Consider the following 21,655-nt stretch of genomic DNA (forward strand, 5'->3'; position numbering starts at 1 on the left):
CTTCAAGTCTCTTCACTCTAAAATGTGATGCACTCATGGCAACAACACACAAAATCATGCCATTTCTACATTTAAAATCTGCTCTATACTATCAAAGAATGAATCTGAGGCCTTAGGTGAATAGAAGACCTTTTAATTCATGGTTTTAATGTAAGAAGTGGCCTTATTTTCTAATAGTTTTTTAATCTATATCTTACATTTACTGAGGTTTATTTATTTTTATTTTATGCATTTGGGTGTTTTGTCAGAATATATGTTTGTAAACCATGTGCATGCAGTACCTTTGATCCAGGAGGGAGTGTCTGATGCCCTGGAACTAGTGTTCTAAGTGGTTATCAGCTTTCATGTGGGTGCCAGGAATCAAAACCAGGTATCCCGGAAGAGCAGTCACAGCTCTTAATGCTGAACCATCTCTCCAGTCCCCAAACATTTAATTTCATACTCATTCTAAAAGTTAAACTTTATAATTACTCTGTCGTTCTTTTTCTTTTTTTTAAATATATTTTTACATCATTTATCCTTTATGTTCCCTCAAACCCCTCCCATGTCCACACTGTCCCCACTCCCTTTCAAATCCATGGCCTATTTCTCTTTGTTATTGTGATATATTATATATATATAATATAAATTATATAAATTAATATACATATAAATTCAGCATATTCGGTTTATTTAATGTTACTTGTATGTACACTGAACAGGGTCCATTATAGAAAACTACAACCTGTCAAATGTAAAGGTTTTTCCTAGTGGTGAAGCACTGTGAGATTTCTGTGTTTGATGATTAGCCAGTGTTGGGTGACTGCAATGTCACCAAAGTCATGGAAGGGATGGTGCAACCTGGTTCCCACCTGTGGAACAGAGCCAGCAGGGTGTGGGCCTCCATGAGTATTGATGTTTGCTGAGTATAAGGCTCGTTTTGTTAATATATATGCTTTATATATTATTGTTGTTATATATGTATTATATATAATATATAATATATACTATTTATTTGTTTACTTCATGTTCCTCCTTTAGGAAATATTCTCTCTGTCAAGGTTATTGGGGAATGTCTACTTTGCCAAGGTTAACAACTCCATATTAATCAGAGACAACACAAGATTAGGAGGCAAGGGTGTGTCTAATGTCAGCAAAATGGTTGAGTGCTGTGACTTCCAGGACAGCCCTTAAGGCTGTGGGAAGAAACTCTGAAGACATAAGTTCAAAAATCTATAGACAGGATTTATCAACTATGCAAAATATAAGGATGTAATATGATTATATGGCAATCTTCACAGACCTAAAAGAACAGAGGCAGCTGCACTATAAGCCAGCTTGTCAGAAAGATACTAAGGGAGGATATAAAGAGATTTGGGGAGTGGTGATTGCAGGGCAGATCCTGCCCAGCTAAGTTTATTGTTTGTGCTTACGAAGGCTGTCATATTCCTGAGTTGAAGGTGGTTTTAGGACAGAACTAGTTTTGGTCCAGGTCCAGGTGTGGTGGGAATGGTAATTTCAGGACAGGATCCCACCCAGCTAAACTTATTATCTGTGCTTACAAAAGCAGGCAGATCTCTGAGTTCATCTGCAATGTTAAAAAAAAAAATAGTGTGCTTGCTCTCTTTTTCCAAGAATCAGGGGGCTGGGGTCATGGAATGCTGATTTATCGAATAAATCAAAAGGGAATCTGGAGTAAATATGTAAATAAAAGACTAACCTTAGTCTTTGAGAACTGTCTGGATGAGTGGTCTGGAGATCTGCAGAAAAAGTTAGTTTAAGCAGAACACAGGGCTGTCAGCTTGCACACCCCATGATTGTGTTCAAGTAGTTTTTTTCACTGCTTTCAAACACCCGTTCTCTCAGGAACCCCTCTCCAGGCTGAGTCTGGTTCTTGACAGGTGCCCAGCCCCAGCAGAAATCTTCAACACAACTTGTGCCCCTAAGGCACAAGCATCACTGTGGAATGATAAGAACCAGAGGAACAGAACATCTGTGGTGAGATTGTGCCTCTTATAAACATCAGGAAACTTCCCCTATGATAGGGCAATGAGATGGCTGCTGAAACAAAATGCAAAGAAGAATGACAACAGTAGATGCTATGTTAGTCAGGGTTCTCTAAATAAACGGGATTTGTAGGACACACACACACACACACACACACACACACACACACACACAATTTGTTTGACTGACTTATAGGATGTAGTCCAGCTAGTCCAATAATGGCTTTCCCACAGTAGAAGAACTGAGACTTCAGGGGTTCTTTAGTTCTTGAAGGTGGATGTTCAGCTGGTTCTGGAGTCCTAGAGGTATGTAGAGCTGAGATCTCCAGTCTTTGTTGGGATCTCGAGGAAGTTAGTTCCAGGGTAGGTCAAGGAATGCCTCAGCAGGGGAACAGATGAACTAGTTGTGAGAGTGAGGGCAAGCAGCAAAAAGCAAGTTTCCTTCCACACTCCTCCATGTGGGCAGCCACTAGCAGGTGCAGCTCACCTTAAGGCTGAGTCTTCCTTCCTATGTCAAAGAATCCAGTTAAGGAAATCCCTCACTGGCATGCCATCAGATTGAGGTTTAGTTGATTCCAGTGGTAGATAGATAAGAACCAAGAAACAGCTCTCACATGTTGCTAACAAATCTTATGGGGCCTCAACCCTAGACAAAGAACTCTAGGCAATTAAGGAATGCTGAGAATGAAAGAACATTCTTTCCCAGGAACCACAACCACCCCTCCCAGCCATTGGTTATACAACACTAGTTAGTCAGCTAGGTTTTTGTGTTTTCGTTTGTTTTACTTAAAATGTTTTCATACGATATGTTTTAATTGTAGTTTTTCCCTTCACCCAACTCTTCCTCTCTAGAACCTCCTTACCTTCTTGCCTACCCAATATCATGGTCCTCACCCCTCTCTCCAAAAGAAAACGACAAAAATCAAAGAACAAAACTGGCTCTGCTTATCTCTATCTTCTCCGTCACACTTATTTCTCCTCAATATTTTAAGGCTTAATTACTTATCTATTTTTCACTGTATATTTTGTTCTTGCATTTATCCATTTAGTCTTGCATCCATTCATCTACATACTTGTTCTGTTTCTACAACGTAGACTATTAAATTATAATATAGTAAAGAATAGTGCAAAGCTCTTGGCGAGTCTTTTTGAAAAATACATTTTAGTACAAAATACATAAAAAACAGATAAATGTAGTGATAATATGACTCCAGACAATGAAAAATGTCTTTGGATAACAACAAAAGCAACAGTTTGTAATGCTGTAAGTTGTCAGAGCCAAAAAGTTCCTTAGTGCAATGGCTACTATAAGAAAACAACACAGACACTAATTCATACAGAAAAAAAGGTTATTTCAGATAGTTCTAGAGGATGTGATGTCCAAGCTCAAGATGCGGGTAGGTTTCAGCATCTGGTGGGGGCTGCTCTTTGTTTTCTACATGGTACCACATTAATGTATGCTCTGAGAGGAAAAGGTCTTAATGGAAGGGGGCCCAGCTTGCCTAACATTAGGTAAAACCTCTTTTATAAGAGTGTTCATCTCACTCACAAAGAAAGCGCACCAGGTGTTAGATCAACTTCTTAAACATGCCACCTCTTACTGGCAACTGAATGTTGGAGAGGACACAATGAGCGCATTACAGGAAGACCCAAATTAACTGTAGTAGCCATGATGACATTCCTCAAATGGACTTGATGTGGTTTATGTGAGAAATAGACAAGAATAAAATGTGAATACAAATGAGACTTGACACCACTTTCTGGGATGAAGCAGATTAAAAAGACACAAGTTAAAGAGAGGATACACTATTTATTTACAGATTAATGTCTCTCATTAGGGAGAAGCATGGTGGAACAAAGCTCACTGAGGGGCCCTTGCGGTGGGACAACTATGAAAGACAATGTTTTGGAATCATTTTTAGCTCTACTGTGCATCCTTGAACCTTAATTTTTTAAATGACATAAAATAATAGCATATTCTTATGGAATACAATATGATGATTTGGTATATGTATATAATGTATAACGATCTGTATCTTGGAACATGCATTTTTTTGTATTACCTGTAAAATCTTCAGCTAAGTTTCTCACAGTTTGCATATTGAAGTGTTTTCTTCTCGCTATTACTATGAAACAGAACACTATCAGTTCTTCCTCTCACCTAATCTATTTTTTTCCGGTTTCCTTCTATCTTCCACTTCCACCCTCTGTCATCATCCTGAATCCCTGATTCCACTCTCCCATTCTGTAAAATAAACTTTTTAAACTTCTACAAATGAATGGGACGTATGGTGTTTGTCTTTCTCTGCCTGGCTTATTTCACTTAGCATAATGTTGACTCTTAAAACTTTAAGATGGGCAATTTCACAGTAGTTTAAAATCAAATGTTTATTACCCAAAGACATTCACGGCACTCATTACTAAACTCTTCAGAAGTTTTCAACTTAAAACACTGTCTTCAACGTGGGTCACAATAAAACCTAAAAGTGTGTGTGTGTGGGGAGGACAAGTTAGTAAAAAACAAACAAGCAAGCAAACAAAAACAAACAACAATAAAAACAAAACCCAAAAGAACAAAACAAATAGCGAAAAGAAACTGAAAACCAAAACTTAGCAAATATATAGTTAATAAAAGAGAAATCTTGAAGTAAAACTTGTTTATTTTTATTCTATCTGTTCACATGGCATTCACATGTTTTGTTCTTTATAACACTGAACACTTATTACCTAGAAGGAAGGGAACCGCCTATGGTCATAGGAAGAACACGGAGCATTGGAAGGCCAAGGCCAACTCTGGTTTGTTTACATCCAGGAGTAGACATAAACTTCCCAAAGCTCACTTCCATTAACTGTGAAGTAGGATAATTTTGTAGACGCTGCCTATCTCATAGTGTTTTGGTGGCCTTTTGCCAAATAACTATAAATGGAAGGTTTCTGTCCTGCCCCCTCCATAAATCATGAAGCTTTATAGCTGACAAGGCAAACCCCTTGATTTCAAATTTCTCTTTTACCAGGGCTATTATAAAGATCTCAAAGATCATGTATGTATGTTGAGAATGCTCCTGTAGCCGGACAGGCAATTATTGTGCCCAAGCCATTGCAAACCGAGGCCTAAGTGAGACGCAAGGCAAGTTCAAGGACGTACTATTCAAGTCATTCTGCATTGTAGTTACTGGTGTATTCAATTTATTTCCCAAAGAGACGATAAATTCCTGACTGTTAGAAACCATGTCTTGTATAATATTCTCATATTCCCACTATTGGCAGCAGTTATGAGCTCAATAAAGATTAGTTATATGAATCAGTGCGAGTGGAGAGGTAGGCTGTGGAGCTGGTATCACTACATATATAAACACTCCATAAATCTTCCAGTCCATATATACAGTTCCCTTGCTTCTCCACGTCTCTGTTTTTGGAATGTCCATATTATGAAACTAGATTAGTTTTCTTGGGCCACGTCCCTTATTCCCTTGTGTCGTGCTTGCCCTCCCATAAATATTTCCAAAGACATTCCAGAAGGATATGCACACCTCAATTTTCCTAAGAAAAGTATACTTGCTGTAAATGTTTTGGCAAAGTTCGTTCCATTCCTTGAAGCCTGTAGAAGACATGGTATAACGATATAGCTCCTTTTACTCCTTTATCTTACGAACGCTGCAATGGCGTCTGCTAGGTATTTATGTAAGGGCAAACAGTAAAATTTCCCAGAACCCTCGAAAACTCATCACAGACGTGTACTCCCAGGTTATTTCCTGACCGCATTCTGAGAGTGGTTAAGCCCTGATGAGGTCATTACAGACACAGGAAACAGCTGCAGAGGAACACACTGCCCGGAAATCTGCCTCCTGTTGTCTTAAGCCAAACTTGCTATCTCTTCTGAATGTAAGCTTTTTGATCAATGTCACTGTCAAGTACATTCCAAACACACTGTGTTAATTTCAAAACAGGCCTAGATAAGAATATTGAGTGCTCAGAACACCTGGCCTGTTTCACAACTCGACATAAAACACAAATGGGACTATTTGATCATAACCTAATCTAGTTTTGTCTCTTTACCTGTGTGGTGCCCTGTAGACAAAACATCAAATAAGCTTCCAGTTCACGTGAGTATTGTTTTGTGGTTTCGTTGATTTGTACTTGAGAGACATTATAACATATTGGGTCAAGTTCATAACTCAGAAGTTAGGAGGTCATCATAGTCGACTATCAGCTATGATATTGGTCAGTAATAAACGCATATGTTGGACAAACCATTTCACTCTTTAAGATTAATATTCTTACCAGTTTGCGAAGATGGTTGAACTGAATTTGGGATATTTCCCAGCTATCACACTCTTTAGCGCTAATCACTTGTAGCACAAAATAACACAGTGCAAACTTAACTCCTTCATCTAGTAAAGTTGAAGATGGGCCAAGAAGTACTGAATGCTGGATGCAGAAAACTTGATTCCTTACATAAAGAAAGAACAGGTTTTTTTTTTGGTTTTTTTTGTTTTTTATGAATTAAAGCAAAGTTCCAGGCTAGAGACTACAAATCAATGAATAATTATCTTTAGGTATTGGGTGAGACTTCTCTATTATTCCAGAACTGGACACAAATGTCCAAGTTAAAATTAAAAGGACACTTGGGATGTCCATGTTTATAAGGCTGGTTAATGGACATGATTGTAGCCAGATGTATTTTATCATCCATATACACATCTCTATATTTATATATTAGATATATATTAGGCACAGGGAGGTGGGGAGGGGCACGGACTCTCCATGGGCCCCACCTCCACATACAATCACACACACACAGAAGCAGCAAGGGTGTTACATGTGGCAGCTTGAGAGGGAGAGGGTTAGGCCTAGGCCTGGCTCCTCAGGGAAACTAGCCCTTGAGACTTAGGAATCTTCTGTCAGGGAAAATGTGGTGGGGCTCCAACAGGATGAGTAGGGCACAGCTTAGCCTACTCAATGCCCTCCACCCCTTGGTAGCACAGGTCCTAGGGTGGTCATAGCCCTTCCATTCCAGAACAGGATACCAGAGCTGGGGCTAGCAGGGATAGATAAAGACACAGCAGCAGAGATCAGCTCTGGGGCCACCTCATCACTCAGGCCAAGGGGAGATGGGGCAGGGGACTGGAGTGGGAGAAGCCTGCTTGAAGCAGGAGACACCAGCAGAGTGAGAGAAGGTGGCCAGGCCCACCCTTGGTCCAGCCTGGGCTGCTGGGGTCCGGGTTGAGCAAAGTTCATTTTCTAACAATCTGCAGAGAAGGAGCAGGTAGGAGCAGGACAAGATCCAAAAGGATAGGGGTGTCTGTTCTTGTTAGGGGGCCTCTGGTGCCCCTGGCTGGAAGTGGCTCCTCAGCCACTGGTTCATCTGTCGGATCATAGTACTGTTCCAGGTAAGGGTGAGTCAGTGCTTCCTCTACTGTGATGCGCTTGTTTGGGTTAAAGGTTAACATCTGGTCCAGCAGGTCAAGAGCTTTGGAGTCAGATTTGGGAAAAAGCTTGGCCCAAGCCACCTTGGTTTTAGAGGGCAGAGACTATAATTAGTTTCGGGCCTTCATGTTAATGACACAATTTAGGTCCTCCTGGGATGGGGAACCCAGTATACCTAGAATGTGGTTGAGCTGGTCCAGGTAGTGCTTGCCGAGGAAGATAGGCCGGTTGGAGAGCATCTCAGCCAGAATGCAGCCCACAGACCAGACATCAATGGATTTGGTGTAGCCCTTGGAGTTAAGCATGATCTCTGGGGCTCGGTACCAGCGTGTGGCCACATACTCGGTCAGAAAGCCAGTGTGGTCGTGCTCAGGGTCAGCAATCCGGGCCAGGCCAAAATCACAGATCTTAAGGTCTCAGGTGGTGTTGATAAGCAGATTGGAGGGCTTCAGGTCCCGGTGCAGCACATTGGCCGAGTGTATGTACTTGAGGCCCCGGAGGATCTGGTAGAGGAAGAAGCAGATGTGGTCATTGCTCAGCTGTTGGCTCTTAAGCAGCTTGTACAGGTCTGTATCCATGAGGTCCTGAACAATGTAAACATCTCTCATAGCTTCCAGGGTGGGTGCTCTGAGGATGTCTCGGATGCCTATGACATTCTCATGGCGGAATCGCAGCAAGATCTGGGTTTCTCTCAACGTGGGCTGACAGTAGGTTTGATGCTCGAAGGGGCTAATCTTCTTGATAGCCACTCTGGTCTTGCGCACGTGGTCATAAGCTGAGCTGACCATGTCCGCATCTTCGCCGATGTACTGCAGCTGTGTGTAACATGGGCCCACGTCGAATGGCTGCCCCTCCACCTCCCGGGGGACCACCAGGACGACCCCAGCAGTTCCCCTGGGCTCCCCGCCCCCATCCCCCGGAGCCGTCGCCGCCGCCTCCCCGCCCCCCCGCTGCCCCGCCCGCCCAGACTATTTTATTTACTTATATTTTTTGCTTTTTATTTATTTATCAAAAATTATTTATATATGTGTGTATGTGCCTGCTTGTCTATATGTTCACAGTTTGTGTGCTGGTTTCTATAGAGGTCAGAAGAAGGCATAGGGTCAGTGGAAGTACAGTGATAAATAGTAGTAAACCTCCCAGTATGGGTGCTGGGAACTGAACCTGAGTCCTTTGCAGGAGCTATGTCCTTCTCATTGCTGAGCCATTTCTCCAGTCTGGTATTTTAAAACATAACAAAATAGCCAGTTTACTTAAACAGGACTATGTTTGTCTGTAATGAGAGTAGAAAATTAAACCAACACCACGTCTAAGCAGAAAGAGCTAGAGCCTTGTTTTCCTGGTGGGGAGTTTCCTTGGGGAAATCCTTTCCTTGAGTCAAGGGATCCAAACCCAGTATTCCTAGAGTAGCCCCATAGAGAGAGCCTGACATATCTGTGTGACAAACTCCAAGGCAGAGGATCAGAGGACGCGCAGAACTCTGTGCTGAACTGACAGGCAAAAGGAAGTGGAAAGTAGAAGGTCTCTGTAAGAAAGCGGGAGTGGAGCAAGGTTCATTCTGAACGTTGTCACGTGAGGATGCCCCCAAAGTTCTTGTAGTCAAGGACAACCTAGAAGCAAGAGGCTGTGGGCACATGATTATAGGGAAGCACATATGGGGCTTGATAATTTCAAGTTTGGATAAGTCTCCTGGGACTGAAACTGTGTAGTTAAAAGACTATGAAAGTGCCGTTGAACAATTTGCTTCTGGGTTCCCTACAGAGGCACACAGCAGACATCATCTCACAGAGAAGGCTACTCATCTTGCCACTTCTTTCTGTGTCCTAAGAGGAAGGGATTCAGAAAAGGGATGAGGAACAATGAATGGAGAACTCCAGGATCTTCTCCATCCATGTACTTCAGGATAAAGCTAATGGACTAGGGGGAACAGGACAACCTAGTATGTGGAGTTAAAGTTCAGAGAAATGAATCGGTTTTATCCATTTATGAATTTGACTTCATGGTAGCCTAGAGTAGCTTAAAACCCATGGGAAATGTGGGCAGTTTCAGAAAGAGGTAGTGAGGGGACAGCCCAGATTGCAGAGGGAAAGGACTGTTCAAATTAAAACAGGGTTGGAGAGATGATTTAAGAGCTGGTAAGGCTTACAGCTCTTGCAGGGGACCTAGGTTCACTTCCCAGCATTCACAATCAGGTGGCTTCCAGCTGCCTGAAACTCTAGTTCCAGGGAATCTGTCCCTCTCTGGCTTTCTGGGGTGCTTGAATGAAAGTTGTACACATAAAACTCTCTCTCTCTCTCTCTCTCTCTCTCTCTCTCTCTCTCTCTCTCACACACACACACACACACACACACTCACACACACACACACTGTCATAAACACTTGTATACTCTCATTCAAATGGATAAAGATAAAGTGAATCTCTTCTAAGAAAATGAGAGACATTTTATTTATTTACTTTTAACACATAATTTGCCCTGTAGATCAGGTTAGCCTCAAACTTGTGATTACTTTGCGTAGATCTTCAGTACACTAAGATTCTAGAGTTATATCCTAGACCTAATGTAAACAACACAAGACATTTTATTTTACTGTTTATCCTTCTCTATCTAGAATTTTTAACAAATTGGTAGCCAAATAATAGAATTTTCTAATACCTTCATCCGAATTGTGATTTGAGCCTAGAATATGCCCCATAGGCCCATATTTTTATTTATTTATTTTTCTTTTTTTAATTCGATTTTTTTATTTATATTTCAAATGTTATCCCCTTTCCCAGTTTCCCACCCGTAACCCCCCATCCCATATCCCCTCCTCCTGCTTCTATGAGGGTGCTCCCCCATCCACTCACCCACTCCTCCCTGCATTCTTCACCTGACATTCCCCTACACTGGGGCATCGAGTCTTGGCAGGACCAAGGGCTTTTCCTCCCATTGGTGCCCAGCAAGGCCATCCTCTGCTACATATACAGCCAGAGCTCTAAGCAGCCTTGGGATAGTGGTTTAGTCCCTGGGAGCTCTGGTTGGTTGGCATCCTTGTTCTTATGGGGTTGCAAACCCCTTCAGTTCCTTCAATCCTTTCTCTAACTCCTCCATTGGGGATGCCATTCTCAGTCCAATGGTTGGCTATGAGCATCCGTCTCTGTATTTGTCAGGCTCTGGCAGAACCTCTCAAGAGACAGCTATATCAGGTTCCTGTCAGCATGCACTTCTTGGCATCAGCAATATTGTCTGGGTTTGGTAATTGTAGGTATATGGACTGGATCCCCAGGTGGGGTAGTCTCTGGATGGCCTTTCCTTCAGTCTCTGCTCCAAACTTCATCTCCATATTTCCTCCTTTGAATAATTTTGTTCCCCCTTCTAAGAAGGACTGAAGCATTCTCACTTTGGTGGTCCTTCTTGAGTTTCATGTGGTCTGTGGATTGTATCTTGGGTAATTCGAACTTTTGTGGCTAATATCCACTTACCAGTGAGTACATGCCATGCATGTCTTTTTGTGATTGGGTTACCTCACTCAGGATGGTATTTTCTAGTTCAATCCATTTGCCTATGAATTTCATAAAGCCATTGTTTTTGATAGCTGAGTAGTACTCCATTGTGTATATGTACCACATTTTCTGTAGCCATTCCTTTGTTGAGGGACATCTGGGACATTTGTTCTTTCCAGCTTCTGACTATTATAAATAAGGCTGCTTTGAACATAGTAGAGCATGTGTCCTTATTATATGTTGGAGCATCTTTTGGGTATATGTCCAGGAGTGGTATAGCTGGTTCCTCAGGTAGTACTATGTCCACTTTTCTGAGGAACCTGCAGACTGATTTCCAGAGTGGTTTTACCAGTCTGCAATCCCACCAACAATGGAGGAGTGTTCCTCTTTCTCCGCATCCTCGCCAGCATCTGCTGTCACCTGAGTTTTTGATCTTAGCCATTCTGACTGGTGAGGTGAAATCTCAGGGTTGTTTTGATTTGCATTTCCCTTATGACTAAAGATGTTGAACATTTCTTTAGGTGTTTCTCAGCCTTTCAATATTCCTCAGTTGAGAATTCTTTGTTTAGCTCTGTACTCCATTTTTAATAGGATTCTCTGGAGTCTAACTTCTTGAGTTCTTTGTATACATTTGGATATTAGCCTTCTATCACATATAGGACAGGTAAAGATCTTTTCCCAATCTTTTGGTTGCCGTTTTGTCCTAATGACAGTGTCTTTTGCCTTACAGAAGCTTTGCAATTTTATGAAGTCCCATTTGTTGATTGTTGATCTTAGAGCATAAGACATTGGTGTTCTGTTCAGGAAATTTTTCCCAGTGCCCATGTGTTTGAGGCTCTTCCCCACTTAGGCCCATTGTTTTAAACACTTGGACCCTGATTTGTGTAACTATTTTTGAAAACTAGGCCCTTAACATTGTAGGGCCTGGCTAGCCAGAGTAGGTTTCCCTGGGTGAGCCTTTGAATGTTTTTAGTTTGCCGCCTGGTCTGGTCTGTGTTCTGCTTTCTATCTTCTACTATGTAAACACTCTTGGTCTTATGCTCCCTCACCAAGCCTGCTCCACAAGGAAGACTGAAATCTTTCTGAAGCTGAGAGCTAAAGTCCACCTTGTTTCTGTCAGATTTGGCTAATTGTACTAATGCAGTCCACAGTGGGAAATGACGTTGCTCCTGCCATTATTACATAGACAGGTCACCATGTCTGATGCTACTTCAAGAGTTTGTGGAAAATCATGAAATACTAGCTTCTGTAGAAAAGAAAGATGCTGTTCCAGGTTATCCACAGAAACGTTTCTACCTGTTTTTATAGGCAAGTGATTCTTTCCAAAAAATTTCATATTATTTCATGGTCCAGTATATAAAATCCAGTAACAAACATGCCCTGGGAGGTAGATGTTCAAGTTCCCAGAGGTTTATCTACCAGAAGCCCTTGCTTACATTCCATTGATCAAAAAAAATAATTTTTTGTTTACATTTACAGTGAAAGTTTCCCCCTTTCCTTCTGCTCTTAAAAGGAGGGAAACGGGTATCTGCTGATATTTATGCTTGAGTAATACTTTTAGTATTGTCTCACGATATGAATCCTGCTGCAAGTGAAGGTTAAGAACTAGACTCATTTTGGTTGCAGGTAAGTGGCACTAAAATGCTGTACAACAATAATAGCTCACATTTCTGTAGGTATATGTGACATAATCTATAGATATATATTTATACAGAAATATATATAATACACTTATGGTCATATAAAACATACTATACTTAGTATATAGATATACATTTCAATAAAAAAACTATTCAGTATTTTGAGGGTCAATAATTGTATCCTTCTGTTTAAAAAATTACATACTAACCAAATGAGCAGTTTTAATGCATTTTATGTTACTCTTATAATGTAATTTAAGAGACAATGATATTTTAATTTTTCTGTAAAATAAAATAACTCGATTTCCTATTTCTTAGTCTGAAAATATTTGAATCCTAATAATATTAGAAGCATATATTGCAATGATCTATTACTAAGACAGAAATATTTTAACTCTTCAGAGGAATGTATGTATTTCACAATACAGGTGCAGGAAGAAAAGCCACATATTAGTGAAAAATCTACATATGAACAAGTATGTTTTGTAATCAGGTTGAAGTTTATTTAACAACTTTTGAGCTCTCTTTGGGCATGAGGCACTTACATACAAACAATGATATATTCTCAACTTTGGAGGAGGGTAGTGAAAAACAAGAGCATCTCAGGGAGACATCCTGAGTACAGGGACAAAACAGAGAAGACTTAAACTGTGCTAGGGTCTGAGGCAAATGCAAAGCAGAAATGCGTGGGAATTAATTTTCAACCTCGACTGCACAGTAGGATCTTCCTGCTAACTTCAAAACAAAATGCTTCCTCAAGATGAAGAATTTTGAGATGGTACCCTTGTGAATCCTTGCTGATACTCATTGCATTTCAATGGAAACCCACTGTCAGGGTCCTGGAGAGTGAAATGGGACTTAATGAGAAATGAACAAATTCCCCCATCCATAAACTACCAAGACTGATTCATTAGCTTAGATAGTTAGAAGGTGGGCCCATTCCTGAACGAAGGGCAGATGATTTGCAGCCCCTAACCTACAGTACTCCATTGTGAGGATGAGTTTTAAACTGTATTTAAGCTTCAAAGCCCTTTGGAATGCACAGTAATACTCACTGCCCCATAGGCTAAGAACTCTTGGAACATAAAGCCCAGGCCTTATTTATCTATCTTTGTATTTCTACAAGTTCTAACATAAGGTTTGTCACTCAGTTGGCATCCAATAAACTTTTGCCAAAAGAGTAAATGAATGAATAAAAGAACAGCACAAATAAACACACATCAAGCTCTTCAAATAGCGCGCGCACACACACACACACACTTGCACGCACGCACTCACATACAAGATTAAAGAGAAATAGTATCCTTATGGTTTACATTCAAGTGAAGGTTTATAAGGATATGCAAGCTTATGGAATGAATCAAATTAAGTTGATTTATCGCAGCTTTCAAACAAAATGTGAAGAAACTGGAAAAATATGCATAGGAACATGTCTCTTATGCTAAATGCTTAAGCTGAGAACAAAGCTTCATGCACAGACAATTTAAACAACAGGAGATTTCCAGGGAAAAAAAAAGGTCAATATTTAAATGAACAGTGGAATTCTTGGAAAGCAACCACATTTTCTTTGGAGTCTCCCCTGATCCCCACTCCCTGCCCCTGCCTTATAAAAGATGGTCTGACTTTGAAAATGAGTATGAAACTCCAGTCTGTTTCTGTCTTGTGTCTCTGTCTCTATCTCTCTGTATCTCTCTCTCTCTCTGTCTGTCTCTGTCTCTCTCTCTCTCTCTCTTTCTCTCTCTCTCTCTCTGCATCTTCCTCTCTCTGTGTAAATAATGCTTGGATTCAGACATTATGAAGATATTCAGAAAAAATAAATCTGCCACCCACCAGAATTCTGTCTCTTAACTGAATTGCAAATCCCGTATCATAGAAAGAAGAAGTCAACTGTGGTATTTAGGTGCTTGGGCTCTGGAATATGAACATCAGGCCCAGAGTATTACTAGGTCTGAAATGTTACAGAAACCTTCAGTGAGTATGAAGAATAAACAACAGACAGAGACAGCATCTTGGTGGAAACACCATTATTAACTTAAGGATTAACAGGAGGAAGCCAGGGCTGTGGAAGGTTCTAAGAAGGAAGAATGTGAACAATGCAGCACAATTACACAGTGGAAGAGTAGAAAAGTTAGTCTCTAGATAAACAATACAGTTGATCTGAGGAATGATGAGAATTAATGGCGGGCCTGACCCACTTGATGAGTGGCCCACATATGCTCAAATGTTTTAATGCCCTGGCAGTTTAGTGGAACTGTCTGGGAAGCATTGAGGGTAGCCTAGTTGGGGTCGGTGTGACACTGTGGGTACCCAACAGCTCCCACCCACATCTGCCTGTTGCTTGTGGATCAGATGTGAGGTCTAAGCTACAACTCCAACATTATGTCACCACGGTGATCACGGACTAACCCTCTGACCCTGTAAGGAAGCCCCCAGTTGAAACTGAATTTTATGAGTTGCCTTGGCCATGGTGTTTAGCACCTACTCACAGTAATGAAACAATAACCAAGACGGTAGAGGAACTTAGAATACAGCTTTTCACTTTTCACTCCGGCCCAGAAGTATTGGAAAACCCCACTTCTGGGTTCTGCCCATTAAGTTACCTTGACAGGTGAACATTCTTAGCAACCAGCAGTTCCTCACTGAGGCTGAAATCAAGGGAGAAAAGTGGCTGAAGAAGACTGCAGTTACTGTTAATGGAATTGAGTGCTGGAGCAGGGTAAGGATATGCATCTGTCCATTTGGTGCAGAAATAAGGGTATATTCCAAGTGCTGGTGGTTATGGTGATTTATGTGGTACTTGGGAAAATAAAACTGAATGAATATGGCTATTCGGAAGAGAAAAGGGGAAGAAACAAAGGGGATAGAATTGGGAAGAGGTAAAGTTCTTTTACAAAAAATTAAATTTAAGGGATATTTGTTTGGACCAAGGAATCTTTTTCTAGAAAATTGAATTTTTTTATTTACATTTCAAATGTTATTCCCTTTCCCGTTTTCCCTGACATAAGCTCCCTAGCCCATCCCCCCCTCTTCTTCTATAAGGGTGTTCCCCCTCCCCAACCACTCCCCCTTCATACCTCCCCACCCTGACATTCCCCTACACTGGGGGGTCCAGCCTTGGCAGGACCAAGGGCTTCTCCTCCCATTGGTGCCCAACCAGGCCATCCTCTGCTACATATGCAGCTGGAGCCATAGGTCAGTCCATGTATAGTCTTTGGGTAGTGGTTTAGTCCCTGGGAGCTCTGGTTGGTTGGCATTGTTGTTCTTATGGGGTTGCAAGCCTCTTCAGCTCCTTCAACCAAGGACTTTTTCTTGAAATAATGGTGTCTGTAGTAGAAGTCTGGAGGCACTGTGCATTTGACAAAGCTAAAAGGATTCACTAGGGTGAATTCTTCTTGTTTCCTGGTAAATCATAGAATACTATTCAGCATTAAATCTGGACTCCAGAGATGGCCTAGAAGTTAAGAGTGCATACTGATCTTGAGGGGATAAGTCGGAGGGCCCAGTGCCTACACTGGATAGATCACAACTGTCAGCTTCAGGGTACCTAGTGCCCTCCTCTGGCCTTCGTAGGTGCCTGCATTGATGTGCATGCCCCCATATACATATGATCAAAACTTGAAACAGGGTCCTTAAAATTCTCATATTTTTATAATAAACATAATATAAAAGCATAATTCTTATGCTATAAATGAATAAATGTGCACCTTAGGTATGTGCTCAATTTTATTGATAAGTGTGTATGTGTGATTAAAGAGGACTGAGGCCATAGTATCCAAGAAGCAAAATACTCATTCTCTCAAAAGTCAATATTAAATAAGGAATCATCGAGTCAGGGATGTGAAAAAAATATTTTGGCAAAGTAAAAAATTAAAAAGTGGAAAACAGGTGTGGCAGTTCTATTTTAAAAAACAAATCTTTTTCTTCCTTTTTTTTTTTTTTTTTGTGCTTTCTTGAAGCCTCTGCTTATATCTTAATGAGGTGAGCTTTCTGAAGCTGGGAACTGAGTAGAACTTAATAATATTTTTATTTTATTACTTTTCCAGAACAAAGACTTTGGTCATCAATGACTGATCCTGGAATACCAAAAATATCAGGTATGAAATAAATATTTCTGAGAAGAAGGTGCCAGGAGACTCCGCTTTGATTCTTTTCTTAACTCAATGGTCTTTGGATGTCCTAATGTCTCGTTTCTAATCAGACAGAATGAAAAAAAAATAGGTGTCCCGATTGCCAAAACTGAGGCAATCATGCCTTCTTTTTATAACGGAGGTAGTAAAACAATGTCAAAGACAGAAAACATCTTGTTCCAAACACTGAAAAATTCTGGGTGTTAATGTAGCTTGACTAGCATGATGGCAATAGCAATCAGCTGAAAAAGTAAAAGATTTATCTTTATATACTGTCTGCTTTTAGGCCCCAGATGACAGAATTTATAGTTCATATGAAAGGCAAAAGTTTTCTCTCTCTTCAGTTGAAGGGACAATGCGATTGTTTACTATATTTAGGGTTTTTATAATGGTTGTGTGTGTGAGAGGCAGATCCTGCCGGAAGTTCTTTATTATGCAAAAAGACACATTTTAGTCTGAACTAGTCAGTGGCAGGACATTTCTTTAGACCCAGCTTCATTTCTTTGGGTTTCCCTTTGCCATTGAGGGCTGGGTGACCTTCACCCCTGCAGTGTCCTTTTTTTTAGTAGAATAATCTAATAGAACGATTTTTTGGGCAGGCGAGAAAGGACAAACATTTATATATGAAGGCTTGTAATGGGACGAAGGCTTGACAGGACAAAACCAAATGTTCTGCCAGCATTTAGATCTGATGACACGGCAATGAACTACTGAAAATACAGGAACACACCTTCATACAATGTGGGGCTGTCGGTCATCCCAGCAAATAACTGTGTACCACAGAATTCCTTCTGGCCAGAAACATTCTAGATGTTCTTTTGAAACTAAAAGTCTATGTAAACATGAAAATTTCCATCACATTGCAATTTTTTTCATCATTAATATTCAGGGCTCAATTTGCCAGTGCTGTTCAGCTTTAGTTGAATATTAGTTCTTTACTTCTTTATCACACTATTAAGAACTATACTTTTAGTGTCGATTTGAATTCCAAGTAACTTTGTCCAGTTTGGTAAGTCTGTAAGTTTAAACTGTGGGTGCTCTGTCACCCCAGGGTAACCTTGATAAGGACCAAACGTCAACTAGAACTGTAAACCTGGAACCCTATGTAGCAAGGCTACATCCATACTCTATATCTTTGTAGGTTTCTGGCTTTCCACAATCCAATCTGAACATCTTAAACTGGTAAGAAAATGATTTGTTCTCAGGATAGAAATATAGGAAAAGCAGAGTGCTATCATGTCCTCATGCATTGCATAGTTATGGCTGAGCTTCTATAACAAATGACAAGGACAGAAAGCCATGACACATGAAATGGTTACCTAATCAAGTATTATTTAGATTTATTTTCATGCTATGTGTAGGAATGCTTATCTGAAATATATATCTACACCACATGACCAGCGGGTGGTGGAGAAGGCCAGAAGGGAGAATGGGATCCTCAGGAATTGAAGTTACAAACAGTTGTGAGTCACCATGTCAGCACCGGAAACCAAACCCAGGTCTTCTGTAAGAGCTTCAAGTGCTCTCAACCGTTGAGCCATCTCTCTATTTCCTTTGTAACCTTGTAACATACATTCATGGGAGGTTGGTTGGAGTGAGTGAGTGAGTGAGTGAGTGAGTGAGTGAGTCAGTCAGTCAGTCAATCAGTCAGTAAGTAAGTTAGAGTAAGAAAGCCAAAGGAAGGTCAGAAAATATGACCTTGTTTCAGGGGAAAGCATCCTGCATCCTATAAGCATCTATATGTATCATGTGACTAAGATATGGAGTTCACTTGCTGTATTAAGCTGGAGTTTAGGATACTACAGTGAAGATATATTTTAGATGAGCTTAACAATGAAGTCAGTAGGCATACTTTGAGTATTAGATTATGCCATAACATGAGGGTGTAACAGCCAATCAGTTGAAAGTCTAAAGGGATTAGTCAAAAGAGAAGCAATTCTGCCTGCAGATTGCCACCGAATCAATAATGCACCTTCATCTTCTGCCAGAGTTTTGACATTTCCGTGCTGCTGATCTGACTTGCATTTTTCCGACGTGCCATAATCTCTTTCCTCACATAAGTGTTTGAGGGTATATGTGTACACTCAATAAATTCCGTTTCTCTGGAGGAACTCTAATATGGATAAATTGAGATTCCTTTCCCAAATTACTTCAATAAATTGTATTGGCATTGCTTTTGAGAAAAATACAGTCTTGCAATTGTTCATTCACATGTCCTTTCTTTATTTAACCAAGCCTTGAAGCATGTGTGCGCTGCTCTATCAGGGGCTGCACATGGTACTGGACACACCAGTAGTAAGACTAAAGTACCGTTGACTTTATACTTAAATGTCCTGCTGATCTTTGCCCACTTGGTTCTGCTGTTAGTCCCAACACCTGCTGGTTTGCAGAAGAAACATTTCCATCCTGAAGTAAAGCCTTGACAACAAGGTCCTTACTCAGAACTGCCTTTGTGGAATTACAATTCAAATGTTTCCATAGCTGAGGTAAATTCACTGCTATTAAAATTGCTCCAAAATCGCCAATTATTAGAAAATTTCCAACTACTGAATGTAAACATTCTCTATCTGAAGATTAGTCTGCTTTTATTTTGTTTTGTCTGGTGTTCAAAGCAAACAATTGGAAGAGGTTTCCTGTCACATTTGTCCTTGATAGACTGATATTTAATAATTTAGAAATAACTGTTTCTCATCAGGAGCAGGGGCTCTCTCTGACTCTGTTGCCTGCCTTTGGGTCCCTTTTCTCTAACTGAGTTGACTTGTCTTGCCTCAACAAAAGAAGATGCTCTTAGTACTACTGCAGCTTTATTTGCCAAGACTAATTGGGATTCATGGGAGACCTCCTCTCCTCTGAGGAGAAAAAGGGGTGGATAGGAGAGAGGGAATGTGAGAGGGATGGACTGGGAAGAAAGGAAGGAGGAGAAGTTTCAATCTGGATTTAAAGTAAATGAATAAATAAACTAATGAGAAAAATTAACTATTTCTTACCCAACATGTTTTCGTACCTCATTTTTTAATGTTGAGGACTTTTACATTTGATTCTGGATTAAGAGAATAGAGAGAATAAGTACAATGACTTTCTTTGTATCTTTGCTCTCCTGTGTTGATGAACTGAAAATCAATTTTAGCCCCATAAGACTAGTCTTTTCTGATGCTCTATGACTGTCATGCATATTCTTGCTCTCTCTGTCTCTCTGTCTCTCTCTCTACTTCTCTCTCTGTCTCTCTCTCTCTGTCTCTGTCTCTCTCTCTGCCTCTCTCTCTCTCTCTCTCTCTCTCTCTGTGTGTGTGTGTGTGTGTGTGTGTGTGTGTGTGTGTACATGGATATCTGGGTATGGGAAGAGCAGCGGTTGACACCACTTGTCTCCCTCAAGCCCTCGTACCTGGTTTGCTCCTTGAGACAGAGTATGCTCACCATCATGCTTGGGTTTTAAATGGATCCTAGGCTCTGAACTCAGATCCATGTTGTTTTGTAGAAGTGCTTAAAAAACATTACTGTCCTGAGTTTAGAATTTATTTTTATCTTGCCCAGTGCTGGAACAAATAACCTGAATTCTAAGAAAAAAATCACCCAGAGAAATTGGAATAGGTCAGGAAAATCCTCAAAACAAGTATAGCTGTTTCTTCCTCTTTCAGTCCCTGTAGACACAGTCACCTCCTCTTGCTTAGGGACTGTAGTTGAGGCGGCTATGGTTTAAGTGATCAAGGATCAAGGATAGTTAATAAAGCAGCCTGGTCTATTACATTGCTTAGCCCAGTCATGTCTCGTGCAGTGCATTTTGAATGAATTGCTTCCTCCCTACCAGGTACCATCATTCTACCAAGTTCAGTGGTGCTAGGTTAATGTCAACATCCTTTCATCTTTACATCAAAAAAAAAAAGCTTTCCTTTCTTCAAGGCCAAGAAAGAAAAATGGTCTATACTTCATTTTGTCAGGGACAAAGCTGGTCCAACAAACCTGGGAGGGGGGAGCTTAAGTTGTTCAAAGAAAGAGACCAAGATAAAAAATACCTCAGACTAAACATTTACTGTCTATCTGGAGCTGACTTTGACCAGTCTGTAAAATCTGGCAGTATGTGTTAGAGGCAGTCGGTGGTCCTGAGGCTTGCCAGTTTCTCATCCAGAGACTGAGGTGGCCACAGGCATCTAATTATTATTGTCAGGATTCAAAAAGTCTAAATAAACATCAACATTTTCATAAGGAAATGTAGGAATTCCAGATGCGCCAACCCGGGGAGAGAAAGGTTCTAGAAAGGAAGTGGAGGCAGACACTCCCACACCTCTTGGACAGACATTCATATTTCCTACTCTGGGCATCCGTTTGCCTCTTAACACGAGAACTGAGCAAACATCACTTTCACAGACTGGCCCAGGACAGTTCAGCCCAGCCCAGCAAAGGCACATTTTGATTCCAGAAATTCTCCACGTTGACTAAAGGAATCTACCTATGAACATTCCTGGCTGTTTTTCTCCACGCTGAAACAAGAATGTCAAGTCATTTCCCCACTCTTTCCTCAGGGGAAAGAACACCATTGAGATGGAAACTCTTCATTCTAGACAGGTCTGGTTTCTAGAAGACCATAGTCACTATAAAAAGCTGTGTGCAGTAAGGTCAAACATAGGGACACACCAGGAATGCCATGCACAGTGTTCTGTGATGTTTTGGAAAGGCTGGTTTTGTTCTTAATAAGGAAGAGACACTGGCATGTTCTTTAAGTACGCTGTCTTCTAGGCTGAGCTTTGCTCCTATATAAATTCACCATAGCCAGAACTCTTAATTAAATGTGTTAGAAGAGAATTTGCCTCAAAAATAGCAACACAAGAAATGAAAGCCATTCTTTTTGGATGTGGTGGTTTGTTTTTTTGTTTGTCTGTTTGTTTGTTTGTCTGATTGATTGATTGATTGATTTGTTGGTTCTCAGGTGTACATCAGAATCAAATTTCCTTAAGTTCTGCTGTAGCAGGGGCCTCATGTGCCGAGGAAGGAAGGAAT

At 40.7% G+C, this 21,655-nt stretch overlaps 1 pseudogene; it reads right to left on the reverse strand.

The window, feature by feature from the left end:
- Window positions 1-7,219: 7,219 nt before the first annotated feature.
- Mapk3-ps3 (mitogen activated protein kinase 3, pseudogene 3) lies at window positions 7,220-18,704 on the reverse strand (annotated as a pseudogene).
- Window positions 18,705-21,655: the final 2,951 nt, after the last annotated feature.

This window comes from Rattus norvegicus, chromosome 11, assembly GCF_036323735.1.
Source record: "Rattus norvegicus strain BN/NHsdMcwi chromosome 11, GRCr8, whole genome shotgun sequence".
NCBI lineage: Eukaryota > Metazoa > Chordata > Mammalia > Rodentia > Muridae > Rattus > Rattus norvegicus.